Source organism: Bos javanicus, chromosome X, assembly GCF_032452875.1.
Source record: "Bos javanicus breed banteng chromosome X, ARS-OSU_banteng_1.0, whole genome shotgun sequence".
Classification (NCBI taxonomy): domain Eukaryota; kingdom Metazoa; phylum Chordata; class Mammalia; order Artiodactyla; family Bovidae; genus Bos; species Bos javanicus.
Window position 1 is genome coordinate 28,620,181 of NC_083897.1, and position 15,441 is coordinate 28,635,621.

At 36.5% G+C, this 15,441-nt stretch overlaps 1 non-coding gene across 1 annotated transcript; it reads right to left on the reverse strand.

Annotated features, from left to right (window-relative positions):
* Positions 1-14,921: 14,921 nt before the first annotated feature.
* On the reverse strand, positions 14,922-15,028 carry LOC133243656 (U6 spliceosomal RNA). The gene has a single exon (XR_009735197.1). It is a non-coding gene; the product is annotated as a U6 spliceosomal RNA (small nuclear RNA).
* Between the last annotated feature and the right edge of the window lie 413 nt (positions 15,029-15,441).

Genomic DNA, 15,441 nt, shown 5'->3' on the forward strand with positions numbered 1-15,441 from the left:
CACCTCACCTTTGCCCTATAGGAATGCAGCTTTGTCCAGTGCTTTTTGGAGGCTGGCGCCTGACTTTAGAATAATCACCTTTAGAGAAAAATAAGTTTCTTAAAATGTTAACAGGCCTCTGGGCCAGAAGATGATGCAAATCACCTAAACTTTTGCATATGATAAGTTTGCAGGAAGAAAGCCTGGCTTACTGCATGACTCTACACCTTCCCCCATTATCCTCTATGCACAACTTAAGGTATAAAAACTACTTTGGAAAATAAAGTGCGGGCCTTGTTCCCCGAAACTTGGTCTCCCCATGTCGCTCTCTCTCTCACTCTGGCTGAGTCTCCATCTGGAGCGCGGAACCCACCATGCTTACTAATTATGCCTGGGCTTCTAAGATCCGACTGGGGAGGCCTCAGTGTCTCCTCTCCTTCGGGAGAACGGAAGGACGCCTGCGGCCTACGTAAGTGGTGCGAACTTCTTGTCTTGAAGTTTTATTGGTCTCCTGCATAAACCAAGCTACTCAGCCTCTTTTCTCCACTGAATTTCCTCACTGAGATATCCTCATTCTATTACTCTTTATATCTTTGATAAATATTTAAATAAATAGGTCACCTATGCTGTCTCTCCTTCGAATGCCCTGGATCAGCCGGGGCTGGACCCCGGCAACTCTCCTCTTTCACTTTCATCAAGAGGCTCTTTAGTTCCTCTTCACTTTCTGCCATAAGGGTGGTGTCATCTGCATATCTGAGGTTATTGATATTTCTCCCTGCAATCTTGATTCCAGCTTGTGCTTCCTCCAGCCCAGCGTTTCTCATGATCTACTCTTCATAGACGTTAAATAAGCAAGGTGACAATATACAGCCTTGACATACTCCTTTTCCTATTTGGAACCAGTCTGTTGTTCCCTGTCCAGTTCTAACTGTTGCTTCTTGACCTGCATACAGGTTTCTCAAGAGACAGGTCAGGTGGTCTGGTATTCCCATCTCTTTCAGAATTTTCCACAGTGTATTGTGATCCACACAGTCACAGGATTTGGCATAGTCAATTAAACAGAAATAGATATTTTTCTGGAACTCTTGCTTTTCTTGATGATCCAGTGGATACTGGCAATTTGATCTCTGGTTCCTCTGCCTTTTCTAAAGCCAGCTTGAACTTCTGCAAGTTCATAGTTCATGTATTGTTGAAGCCTGGCTTGGAGTATTTTGAGCGTTACTTTACTAGCATGTGAGATGAGTGCAATTGTGTTGTAGTTTGAGCATTCTTTCACATTGCCTTTCTTTGGGAATGGAATGAAAAATGACATTTTCAGTCCTGTGGCCACTGCTGAGTTTCCAGTTTGCTGGCATTTTCAGTGTAGCACTTTCACAGCATCATCTTTGAAATAGCTCGACTAGAGTTTCACCTCCACTAGCTTTGTTCATAGTGGAGCTTCCTAAGGTCGACTTGACTTCACATTCCAGAATGTCTGGCTCTATGTTAATGATCATACCATCATGATTATCTAGGTCATGAAGATCTTTTTTTGTACAGTTCTTCTGTGCATTCTTGCCACTTCTTCTTAATGTCTTCTGCTTCTGTTAGGTCCATACCATGTCTGTCCTTTATCAAGCCCATCTTTGCATGAAACGTTCCCTTGGTATCTCTAATTTTCTTGAAGAGATCTCTAGTCTTTCCCATTCTGTTGCTTTTCTCTAATTCTTTGCACTGATCCCTGAGGAAGGCTTTCTTATCTCTCCCTGCTATTCTTTGGAAGTCTACATTCAATTGGGTATATCTTTCCTTTTCTCCTTTGCTTTTCACTTCTCTTCTTTTCACAGCTGTTTGTAAGGCCTCCTCAGACACCCATTTTGCTGTTTTGCATTTTGTTATCTTGGGGATAGCCTTGATCACTGTCTCCTGTACAACATCATGAACCTCAGTCCATAGTTCATCAGACACTCTGTCTATCAGATCTAGTCCCTTAAATCTATTTTTCACTTTCACTGTATAATCGTTAGGGATTTAATTTAGGTCATACCTGAATGGTCTAGAGGTTTTCCCTACTTTCTTCAATTTAAGTCTGAATTTGGAAATAAGCAGTTCATGATCTGAGCCACAGTCAGCTCCCAGTCTTATTTTTGCTGACTGTATAGGGCTTCTCCATCTTTGCCTGGAAATAATATAATCAATCTGATTTTATTTTGACCATCTGGTGATGTCAATGTGTAGAGTCTTCTCTTGTGTTGTTAGAAGAGGGTGTTTGCTATGACCAGTGGGTTCTCTTGGCACAACTCAATTAGTCTTTGCCCTACTTCATTTTGTACTCCAAGGCCAAATTTGCCCATTACTCCAGGTGTTTCTTGACTTCTTACTTTTGCATTCCAGTCCCCTACAATGAAAAATATATCTTTTTTGGGTGTTAGTTTTAAAAGGTCTTGTGGGTCTTCATAGTACCATTCAACTTCAGCTTCTTCAGCATTACTGCTTGGGGCATAGGCTTGGATTACCATGATATTGAATGGTTTGCCTTGAAAATGAACAGAGGTCATTCTGTCGTTTTTGAAATTCCATCCAAGGACTCCATTTCAGACTCTTTTGTTGACTATGATGACTACTCCATTTCTTCTAAGGGATTCCTGTCCACAGTAGTAGATATAATGGTCATCTGATTTAAATTCACCCATTCCAATCCATTTTAGTTCGCTGATTCCTAAAATGTTGATCTTCACTTGACATTCTCCAATGGATCCATTCTCCAGCGGATTTTCCCAACCCAGGAATCGAACCGGGGTCTCCTGTGTTGTAGGTGGATTCTTTACCAACTGAGCTATCAGGGAAGCCCCAATTAAATAAATTAATAATGATTATATCCCTTAGTATTTGCAAGAATATTCCTACTAGCTAAAATTAAATTAGAAATTCAAATAGAATGTTAGAAATTCATTCTGTCATTCATTTAGCTACAAGAACCACAATTTTCACGAGCTTGTTTAAATAATTGAATTCTTTATCTGACATTACTCCTTTTTTGGGTGTTTTTCCCCAAGTTAATACAATATTGACAATTCTTTGAAGAGTAATCAGTTGCTTTCATACACATAGATTTAACATATAAAGATAATACCTTCTATTAGGTAGTATACTCCTTGAATAATAAAATATTCCCTGTCAGTGTTTCTTTCTAACTATGCAAAGGATGCACTTTTAATGTTTAACTGCTCTTGTATCCCTTATGTCACCATATGGTTTTCACAGATAACTTTAGTCTAATTGGTTTGAATCAAGCAACTTACACAAATATTTAAATATAGTCAGAATATAAAATACTTCTACCACAGGTCCTTCTGCACTATTGATTTGAAATATGGATGCTTAAAAATAGTTCTGTAGAGTTAGTCTATTTGAACAGTTTGTAATTACACACATTCTCAATTGCCTACTTTCAGGACCATGATTCTAACAAGGGAAAATGACTGACTGAGTGCCTTAAACACAGGACCTACTCAAGAAGAACATAATGCCTGTGATTATTTATATTTAGTTAGCACAAAATCAGCATTTCTCAATAAAACTGTTAAGGATACAGTTTTATGACAAAATTCTATGCTATCAGGCTAATGTTAAACTACATTCTTGGTAATGTTATTTTTTAAAGGGACCTTCATTATAGCAACATTTTTTTCTTTCTTTTAGGCAGTTTCTTACTTTTTGGAAAGAGAAAGCCAAATAGAGTTGCTTTAATTAAAGTCTCTAGCTAGTTCTGTCCCTGTTATTTGGCATCATTTTTTTTTTCCCTTTGACCTTCCACAATCTGTTCACATTAGATATGAGGTAGACCATGTCATCAGTGAGCACATTTTCATTTGAAGCACTGCCAGCATAGCTTTCTGTTGTTCCTTTCCATTAGCTCAAAAGTATTGATGGGAATGTTCTATACTCCATTTAGGGTTTAGTTCCTGTATAGTTATCAAAGACTGTCAATGAAAGTTGAGTCATTCTTGATCATTCCTCACATCTATCCATTTTCCTTCTTACTTTGGACCATTTCTATCATGCTTATTAGTATTTTGCTTGATACTAATTCCAAAGTCCTTTTTCCCCATGAATATATATGCTTATGAAACTCAATGAGACTGAAGTGTCAAGAAGAGGAAGTATATTTTCTGTGTCATGTTATCTCCCCATAGTAACTAGCACAAAGCTTTACATATAATAGGAACTCAACAAATACTGATGCCTGTCAGCCCATGTATGTTCACAGTATATTGTGAATATGCATACTATCAACCAGTTTTTTCCAGTATATACTTAGTTTCTAAGTGCAACTGCTACATCTTTTTGTGGGCAGTAATTTGCTTATGTCACTGAAATATGATCAAAGGACAACTTTCTGTAGTCCAGGAACTGAAACCTTAATAATAGTTTGCAATTATTAGTCTGTCCCCAAACTTCAAAATGATTAATAAAATATATGAAACCTTGTTGGGCTGATTTTCCCCTTTAGATGGATTAGCATACAAAGCTAACTTTAAAGTAGATATTTATTTCTTTGAGAGAAACCCATGCCCAAGTATTATCTCAGAGGATTTGTGCTTCATTTTCAACTGATATGACAGTGAAGCACAAAGTTAAGCTGAGACTATAAACAGTTCAATAAAATACATTACTTTGAGTTTATCACCTTCCAATTTTAATGATATAGAAGTAATAATGTTACATGACCTTGGTATTATTACTTGGTTAGAATGGCTGTACGTCAACTGTCAAATAATCTAGAGAACATAAAGTATGGTCACCATTAAATTCTGGTGCTTTTCTCTTTGAGGAAAGTAAACTCTTCTTCCTTTAAACAGTTATTCATCAGCCAATATTTTTTTGTAAACTATTGAATCACTTCTTAATTTCTCTTTCTTATCTAGGCATTTTTCACTAAAACTGGTAATTCTTTTAATGACAAGAATTTAACATTGAAGACAAAATAAAAAGGAAATTGAAAAAGACTTCTAAAGAATGAACTTTCTTTTTACACTTGTCCTTCAAAAATTGTCACTAGAGTAATTTGACTTTTTCTATGATGCATTTATTACTTTCGTTGATCTGAACATTAACCATTATCCATTCTCAAATAATTACATACAAATGGAACCATATACATGTACATTTCAGTACATGGGTGTGATACTTACTCTATTTGAACTGGTTGAGTATCAGACCACTAAAAACTGAATTAATGCTATTTGACACAGAAACCAGATGGAGGAATGAGCAAGAATTGTGTAATGATCCTACTATATAGGAGACAAATCCATCTTTTGCCAAAATGCACTTTCGTCTCTCACTAGGGATTCTTACTCACTTCTGTGTCTTCATGTGCCATCTGAGCCCTGTCCATCTGTGACTCACCTTCAGGCCAAGAATCACTTGTGCTTTCAATACTAATAAAAAAAGCTCATGTCATATAGATCTTTTCTTCTTCTACACAAGTATGTCACTTGGCAATAGCCTCTTCTATACCACCTTGAATTGGGAAAGAATAATTCAGCTGTCTCCTGAACAACAGCAAACCATTGTCATAATGGCAGATGATATTTAGTACTAAATGTCTTACAGTGACACAGGAGTTAGATCATTCATTATCCCTATGCGCTTACAAATATGGCACATCAAGACATCCATATGGGCCATTGCTAATTGGCATAAATTCTAAGCCATTATGTGCAGCCAACTGTAAAAGAAAATAATAGGTGGTGAAAAGGATTGTAAAAGTTAAAAACCTCATTATGAATGTATACTACTAATATTAATTTGCTGATCAAATATAACTATGTGTAAGACAATTTGACCTTGCATCAGTAAATCTTCAGTACTTATAAAAAAAGTTTCTATTCTTAATATCCAGGTTGATGTATATGGAGATTTATTATTATTTTAGTGCCATAAATTTATTTGTTAGAAAGCACTGGCCAAATTCTAGGCAAGCTTATGTCTTCCACATGTGTCACACTGGTGAGCACGATTCTATGTGCATCCCTTCTAAAGCTATATTATCAAAAATTTAAGCTTTCCTGCGTCATGAAGGAATATTCCTTATTCAATGGTATACAAACAATTGTAATCTCTGATTAGAATCACAGTTAGTAAACATTATTGTTGTTGTTGTGTTAGTCACTCAGTCATGTCCAACTTTTTGCAACCCCATTGACTGTAGCCCACCAGGCTCCTCCATCCATGGAATGAATTCTCCAGATAAGAATAATGGAGTGGGTAGCCATTCTCTTCTCAAGGGGATTTTTCTGGCCCAGGGGTCAAACCCTGGTCTCCTACATTGCAGGTGGATTCTTTAACATCTGAGCCACCAGGTAAGCCTATTAGGGTTCTTTAAATCAAACTTACTTGATACATCTAATTTATTACTCTAATTGTGGAACACATCTCAAGCAGAGTGTGGTCAACAGATAAGGCTGTGTCTATATAATGCCAAAATCACTTGGTTCAGTAATTAACAAGCAAGTAAATGGAACTGTTGAACCTGTAGCTGGATGCCGTATTTGCTGAAAAATGTTATTTAATTTTTTACTTCTTGGTAGGCATTACATTTTCAGTTATGCATTTCATTGACTATACAATTATTTACTTAGATTTTACAGTTATAGATCTAAAGAAACCTGGATTCTTAATCTATAAAGTCAATATCCTGTTTCATTGTAAAGAAACTACCAGAAATTATTCCTTATTCTTAGTTATCCTTAAAACTACTTTTAGTGGACTTGATAGTGTCACATTATTTCTTACTAGAAATATTTGTTATCAAAGACACTTCTATTTTCTCAAAAATATGGGGAATAGTAACCCAAACAGACCTTAATTACTAGATCAAACTGTTGTATGTACTTAAAGAGAACTTTAAACAAAAGACTTTGTCAGTGAAGAGGGGAGCATGAGTAATTTTGACTGCAGGTGTTGAGAAGGAACTTGGTAGAGACTGACACATTTGAATTGAATTTTGAATCAAAAGTTTATTCACTCATAGTAAAAAAAAAAAGAAAGAAAGATAAATAGTAGCTGAGGAAATTGTATTAATTAACAATTCTTTATTTTCTGTATTCTGATGCTCTGGTATCTGGGGTCTTGGCTGACTGCTAAGGAGGGACTGTGCTCCTAATTCCTACAGATCACAAACAGCTCACCCAGAAGCAAGCCTTTTGTATGCAGACCAACAAATCCCAAACCTATACTCCTAACTACCTCATCTATCTAGTTCTTCCACTCTAGATAACTATCCATCTTTCTTAATCACTCCAAATCCAGGTATCATACAACTCGGGAAAGCTCCTGTACCCTAGAGCCCACTGAAATTAGTCAAACTAGCCAATCCTAAACTTCCTTACCTTGGTTTGTCTTGATTTTCTCACAGAAACCAAAATAAAGGTTTTTGCCTATGTTTTCCCCATTCCCTCTGTGTCCTAATTGTCCCTGATGCTTCCTCATATGGCCCTAGTGGTGTCCTATGCCTCTTATTTCTAGACAATTGTGACTAAAACCTTATTCCTTCATAACAGTCATTTCCCTGTCTGTGTGTCTTACTATTCCTGCTTAAAACAAATCCCAAATACACTTTAAAATAGCCATACTAGAGGCAAAACCAAAGAGGGATGGCATTGCATGGTATGTTCATTAAATGGCAGGAATATGAAATTGTGGATGGGAGGGTAAGGAACAATTGATAAATTTTATTGAGAAGGAACTGAGAAAGACCTTGAATGACAAAATAGGGCATAAGACCTAATGATTTTTACCAAAGTATAGTTTACCATCTGGTGTGGGTAAGGGGAAGAGAACACATAGCAAACGACCTTGAAAGCAAATAGTCATTATACTTAGAAATCATAAAGGAATGGAAAGTTTAGGAATCGTCTCAACCATTCTTTTTAAAATTTAGACGTGTGCCATGTAGCATATAGATTGCAAAGTGACAGAATATACATGATGTCACTTCTTTGAATCAGTTTACTTGGACATTCCGGGGGTGGGGGGCGGAGAGGTTTTAAAGCAGTTTCATGGGTAATTTAAAGAAAATTTATATTTTCAAAGGTGTAACTTTTGTGGAATATAAAATACTCATGTTAACAATAAAATAGAAGACATAAAAGAAGCCTCTTACTTTTTGTGACCAACAGTATTCCTCTCAGATCCACCTATAGTTCGGGTTTCCTCCTGTATTATAGACATTTGTTGGACACACATGAACAGCCCTTTTCTACATTGTCTATAAAATATGGAAGATTTTGTTCTGTAGAGAAGCCCAATCAAAGCTAGATTCTCTGATAAATGCCTGGAAATGTAAATGAGATTCCAGTAATGTATATAATGTAAGCATTGTAAGAGATCTATTAGTCGTAGGTTTTTTTTTTTGTTTTGTTTTTGTTTTTTTACTTCATGCTTTTTAGAAAGAAAGTATAATGTAGAATTTAAGAGCATGGATTTTTATGTGAAATCAGCCCATCTCTGGAACATAATGATTGTGTGACCATTGGAAAAGTAATTTCTCAGTGCCTCAATTTCATTGATATATAAAATGGCAAAACCAATATTACTCACCTTATGAGTTCAGGGGAGCATTAAATAAGATAATGCACAGGAAACACTGAACAATATCTGGCACATGGAAACCTTTTACATGTTAGTTATTATTATTGTATACGAATATTTAGAACATACAGAAGAGTAAAATAATGGGGAAAATCACTCATACTCTTGATATCCAAGGTCAACTACTGTGTGTGTGCACACTTACATATGTGAATGTATATTGTGTGTGTGTGCATTTCAGGGGTGCATTCTTAATATTTCAGCATCTTGTGAAGTGTTTCATTTCATCACTCTAACCAGTGAACACTCAGGTATCCAGTGATCAAGGTAAGGATACATTGGTATGGCCAGGTAGTAATTTTATAAGAGTAAGGCCCATTTATAGCTGTTTAGTTACTTGTTTAAAAAAGAATATATATATATATATATATACATGTATGTATGTATGTGTATATATATATATATACACTACTGAATGCATACTAATTTCTGGGCTGTAAACTATACTCAAACATGTCCTAACTAACATCATTTATGAATGATGAGCTTACAGTAAAGATTTTAAAAATTGCTAAATTTTTAGATTCATGCAGATATTCATATGATGTCTGATGAAATAAAAGCATAGTGCATAGCATTATTGTAAGGCAGAAACCAAAACAAAATTATAGTGATGTTACTCCAGTTCAGGAAAATGTTAAACACTTTGGCAAGTGTTTTATTATAAAGAAATAGTCAATAAATTATTTGTAAGACATATATATATTTCTAATTAGTCTTTAAATAGAAACACATATATAACAAGGTTATGTATGAATCAGTTGATAAAATACTGTGACTGGAGTCCTGAAGGAACCTGACCCTGTAATACCTCTTTGAGCAATGGCTCACTATTCACTAATGCAGTGTTTTCAGCAGTTTCAGTTCAGTTCAGTCGCTCAGTCATGTCCGACTCATTGCAACCCCATGAATTGCAGCAGGCCAGGCCTCCCTGTCCATCACCAACTCCCGAAATTCACTCAAACTCACGTCCATCAAGTCACTGATGCCATCCAGCCATCTCATCCTCTGTCATCTCCTTCTCCTTCTGCCCTCAAACCCTCCTAGCATCAGAGTCTTTTCCAGTGAGTCAACTCTTCGCATGAGGTGACCAAAGTACTTGAGTTTCAGCTTTAGCATCATTCCTTCAAAAGAACACCCAAGACTGATCTCAATTAGAATGGACTGGTTGGATTTCCTTGCAGTCCAAGGGACTCTCAAGAGTCTTCTCCAACACCACAGTTCAAAAGCATCAATTCTTCAGCGCAAGTATATAATACTGACAGGATTAATATGGGTCCTCAGACCTTCCTCAGCCTACAACAAATAAGGTTGAAACTTCAAAAACCCAACAGTCTCTGGTCTGCTTTTTATCTCATAGTAATTTTTTAAAACTAAATTTGTAAAGAAAAAGTCCACATTACAAAACTAAGTAAATTTAATGTTAACATGTGGCTTACATATGTCAGTTTGTATCAGTTCAGTTCAGTTCAATTCAGTTCAGTCACTCAGTCGTGTCTGACTCTTTGCGACCCCATGAACTGCAGCATGCCAGGCCTCCCTATCCATCACCAACTCCCAGAGTCCACCCAAACCCATGTCCATTGAGTCGGTGATGCCATCCAGCCATCTCATCCTCTGTTGTCACCTTCTCCTCCTGCCCTCAATCTTTCCCAGCATCAGGGTGTTTACAAAGGAGTCAGCTCCTCACATCAGGTGGCCAAAGTATTGGAGTTTCAGCTTCAGCATCAGTCCTAACAATGAACACCCAGGACTGATCTTCTTTAGGATGGACTAGTGGATCTCCTTGAAGTCCAAGGGACTCTCAAGAGTCTTCTCCAACACCACAGTTCAAGAGCATCAATTCTTCAGTGTTCAGCTTTCTTTACAGTCCAACTCTCCCATCCATACATGACCACTGGAAAAACCATAGCCTTGAGTAGATGGACCTTTGTTGGCAAAGTAATGTCTCTGCTTTTGAATATGCTATCTAGGTTGGTCATAACTTTCCTTCCAAGGAGTAAGCACCTTTTAATTTCATGGCTGCAATCACCATCTGCAGTGATTTTGGAGCTAAAAAAAAGTAAAGTCAGCCACTGTTTCCACTGTTTCCCCACCTATTTCCCATGAAGTGATGGGACCAGATGCCATGATCTTCGTTTTCTGAATGTTGAGCTTTAAGCCAACTTTTTCACTGTCCTCTTTCACTTTCATGAAGAGGCTCTTTAGTTCCTCTTCACTTTCTGCCATAAGGGTGGTGTCACCTGCATATCTGAGGTTATTGATATTTCTCCCAGCAATCTTGATTCCAGCTTGTGTTTCTTCCAGCCCAGCATTTCTCATGATGTACTCTTCATATAAGTTAAATAAGCAGGGTGACAAGATACAGCCTTGACGTACTCCTTTTCCTATTTGGAACCAGTCTGTTGTTCCATGTCCAGTTCTAACTGTTGCTTCTTGACCTGCATATAGGTTTCGCAATAGGCAGGTCAGGTGGTCTGGTATTCCCATCTCTTGAAGAATTTTCCACAGTGTATTGTGATCCACACAGTCAAAGGCTTTGGCATAGTCAATAAAGCAGAAATAGATGTTTTTCTGGAACTCTCTTGCTTTTTCCGTGATCCAGCAGCTTCACGGTGTAAATATCACAAATAACAGGAATCAATCGCATTTCCCCTTTTGTGAATTGCCTGTTCATAGACTTTGCCCCTTTTTCTTTTGTTATTTGTCTCATATATTTGAAAGAATTGTTTGGATAGTTGATATGCATCCTTTTCATGCATTAATGAAGCAAATATCTAATCACTCTTATTTGCTTTAGCTCAGATCCCCAGGACTGTGTTGAACCTGAATGGTAAGAGTTGGAACCCTTGTCTTATTCCTAATCTCAGAAGGAAGGCTTTCACTCTTGCACCATTGAATATGGTATCAGTTGTGTGTTTCTCATGTGTGAACTTCATTATGGCTGAAGTATATTCTATCTATACCCAAATTGCTGAGTTTTTATAATAAATAGATGTTGAATTTTGTACTCTCTTTCATTTCAGATTTTATTTATTTAGTTTCACTTTCCTTAAGTAGTCTAGCCATTGAGTTGTCAACTTTTTATCTTTAAAAAGATAGTTCTTGGTTTTGTCAATATTTCCTTTTGTTTTTCTCATTTCTGTTTATTTTATTTCTGCTCTTATCTTTGTTGTTTCTTTTTCTTTTTTCCAAATATTGGTTTTCACCAAAAATGCCCCTCAGATTATGATAAACCTTAAATGTGAATTTGGTTACTTATTTGTACCAGAAGCAGGACAAACACTGAGAGAGGGTCAGGGAGGGAAACATGTTGAAGAAAAGGAAGATTTAGGGCATGATTTTTTTTTTATTTTTTAATTATTATTTTTTTAATTGAAGGATAATTACTTTACAGAATTTTGTTGTTTTCTGTCAAATGTCAACATGAATCAGACATAGGTATACATATATCCCCTCTCTTTTGAACCTCCCTCCCATCTCCCTCCCCATCACACCCTTCTAGGTTGATACAGAGCCCATGTTTGAGTTTCTTGAGCCATACAGGAAATTCCAGTTGGCTATCTATTTTACATATGGTAATGTAAGTTTCCATGTTACGTTTTCCATACATCTCAGCCTCTCCTTCCCTCTTCACATGTCCATATGTCTGTTCTCTATGTATGTTTCTCCATTGCTGCCCTATAAGTAAATTGTTCAATACCATTTTTCTAGATTCTGTATATATGTGTTAGAATATGATATTTATCATTCTCTTTCTTACTTACTTGAATGTATAATAGGTTCTAGGTTCATCCACGTCATTAGAACTGACTCAAAGGTGTTCTTTTTATGGCTGAGTAATATTCCATTGTGTGTATGTACCACTACTTCTTTATCCATTCATCTGTTGATGGACATCTAGGTTGCTTCCATGTTCTAGCTATTTTAAATAGTGCTGTAGTGAACAATGGGATACATGTGTCTTTTTCTATTTTGGTTTCCTCAGGGTATATGCCTAGGAGTGGGATTGCTGGGTGATAAATGGTGATTTTATTCTTAGTTTTTTAAGGAATCTCCATACCGTCTTCCATAGTGGCTGTATCAATTTACATTCCCACCAAAAGTGCACGAGTGTTCCCTTTCCTCCACACCCTCTCCAGCATTTATTGTTTGTAGACTGTTTGTTGATGGCCATTTTGACTGGTGTGAGGTATTTCTCGCAGTTTTGATTTGCATTTCTTAATAATGAGCGATGTTGAGCATCTTTTAATGAGTTTGTTAGCCATCTGTATGTCTTCTTTGGAGAAATGTTTGTTTAGATCTTTTCCCCACTTTTTGATTGGGTTGTTTGTTTTTCTGGTATTGAGTTGTATGAGCTGATTGTATATTTTGGAAATTGATCCTTTTCCAGTTGTTTCATTTGCTATTATTTTCTCCCATTCTGAGGGTTGTATTTTCACCTTTCTTATAGTTTCCTTTGCTGTGCAAAAGCTTTTAAGTTTAATCAGGTCTCACTTGTTTAATTTTGTTTTTATTTCCATTACTCTAGGAGGTGGGTCATAGAGGATATTGCTTTGATTTATATCGCTGAGTGTTCTGCCTATATTTTCCTCTAAGAGTTTTATAGTTTCTGGCCTTACATTTAGGTATTTAATGCATTTTGAGTTTGTCTTTGTGTATGATGTTAGGAAGTGTTGTAATTTTATTCTTTTACATGTAGCTATCCAGTTTTCCCAGCATCATTTATTGAAGAGGCTGTCTTTTCCCCATTGTATATTTTTGCCTCCTTTGTCAAAAATAAGGTATCCATAGGTGCATGGCTTTATTTCTGGGCTTTCTATCTTGTTCCATTGGTCTATATTTCGGTTTTTGTGCCAGTACCATACTGTCTTGATGACTGTAGCGTTGTAGTATATTCTGAAGTCAGGAAGGTTGATTCTTTCAGTTCCATTCTTCTTCCTCAAGACCACTTTGGCTATACACGGTCTTTGTGTTTCTGTATGAATTGTTAAATATTTTGTTGTATCTTTGTGAAAAATGCCATTTGTAATTTGAAAGGGGTAGCATTCAATCTGTAGATTCTGTTTGGTAGTATAGTCATTTTTACAATATAGATTTTTCCTACCAAGGAACATGAAATATCTCTCCATCGGTTTATGTAATCTTTGATTTCTTTCATTAGTCTTATAATTTTCTGTGTACAGTTCTTTTGTCTCCTTAGGTAAGTTTATTCCTAGATATTTAATTCTTTTTCAATGGTGAATGGGATTTATTCCTTAATTTCTCTTTCTGATTTTTTATTGTTAGTATATAGAAGTGTAAGTGATTTCTGTAAAGCTATTGATTTTGTATCCTTCAACTTTGCTAAATTCACTGATTAGGTCTAGTAATTTTCTGATATTATCTTTAGGGTTTTCTATGTACAGTATCATGTTATGTGCAAACAGTGAGAGTTCTACTTCTTCTTTTCCCATCTGGATTCTTTTTATTTCTTTTTCTTCTCTGATTGCTGTAGCTAGAACTTTCAGAACTATGTTGAATAATAGTAGTGAAAGTGGACACCCTTGTCTTATTCATGATCTTGGGGGAATGCTTTCAGTTTTTCACCACTGGGAATGATGTTTGCTGTAGGCTTATCATATATGGCCTTTACTATGTTCAGGTAGGTTCCTTCTATGCCCATTTTTTGAAGAGTGTTATTCATAAATGGGTACTGAATTTTGTCAAAGGCTTTTTCTGCATCTATTGAGATTATCTTATGGTTTTTATCTTTCAATTTGTTAATATCATGTATCACATTGTTTGATCTGAATATATTGAAGAATCCTTGCATTCCTGGAATAAACCCAACTTGATCATGGTGGATGAGATTTTGATGTGTTGCTGAATTCTGTTTGCTAAATTTTTTTTAAGGATTTTTGCATCTATGTTCATCAGTGCTATTGGCCTATAGTTATTTTATTTTATTTTATTTTGTCCTTGTCTGGCTTTGGTATCAGGGTGATGCTGGCCTCGTAGAATGAGTTGGGAAGTGTTCCTTCCTCTGCAATTTTTTGAAAGAGTTTTAGAAGGATAGGCATTAACTCTTCTCTAAATATTTGATAGAATTCTCCTGTGAAGCCATCTGGTCCTGGGCTTTTGTTTTTTTGGGGGAGATTTTTGATCACAGCTTCAGTTTCAGTGTTTGTACTTGGGCTGTTGATAATTTCTATGTCTTCCTGATTCAGAGGTGGAAGACTGAACGTTTTAAAAGAATCTCTACATTTCCTCCAGGCTATCCATTTTATTACCATATAGTTTTTCATAATAATCTTTTTTTTTTTTTTAATATGGAACACTTCACGAATTTGCGTGTCATCCTTGCGCAGGGTCCATGCTAATCTTCTCTGTATCGTTCCACTTTTAGTATATGTGCTGCCGAAGCAAGCACCATAATAATCTTTTATAATCCTTTGTATTTCTGCATTGTCTATTGTTCAGTTCAGTTCAGTCACTCAGTCATGTCTGACTATTTGCGACCCCATGGACTGCAGAACACCAGGCCTCCCTGTCCATCACCAACTCCCAGAGCCTACTCAAAGTCAAGTCCATTGCATCAGTGATGCCATAAAACCATCTCATCCTCTGTCATCCCCTTCTCCTGCTGCCTTCAGTCTTTCCCAGCATCAGGGTCTTTTCCAGTGAGTCAGTTCTTCGCATCAGGTGGCCAAAGTATTGGAATTTCAGCTTCAGCATCAGTCCTAACAATGAACACCCAGGACTGATTTCCTTTAGGATGGACTGGTTAGAACTCCTTGCAGTCCAAGGGAATCTCAAGAGTCTTCTCCAATACCACAGTTCAAA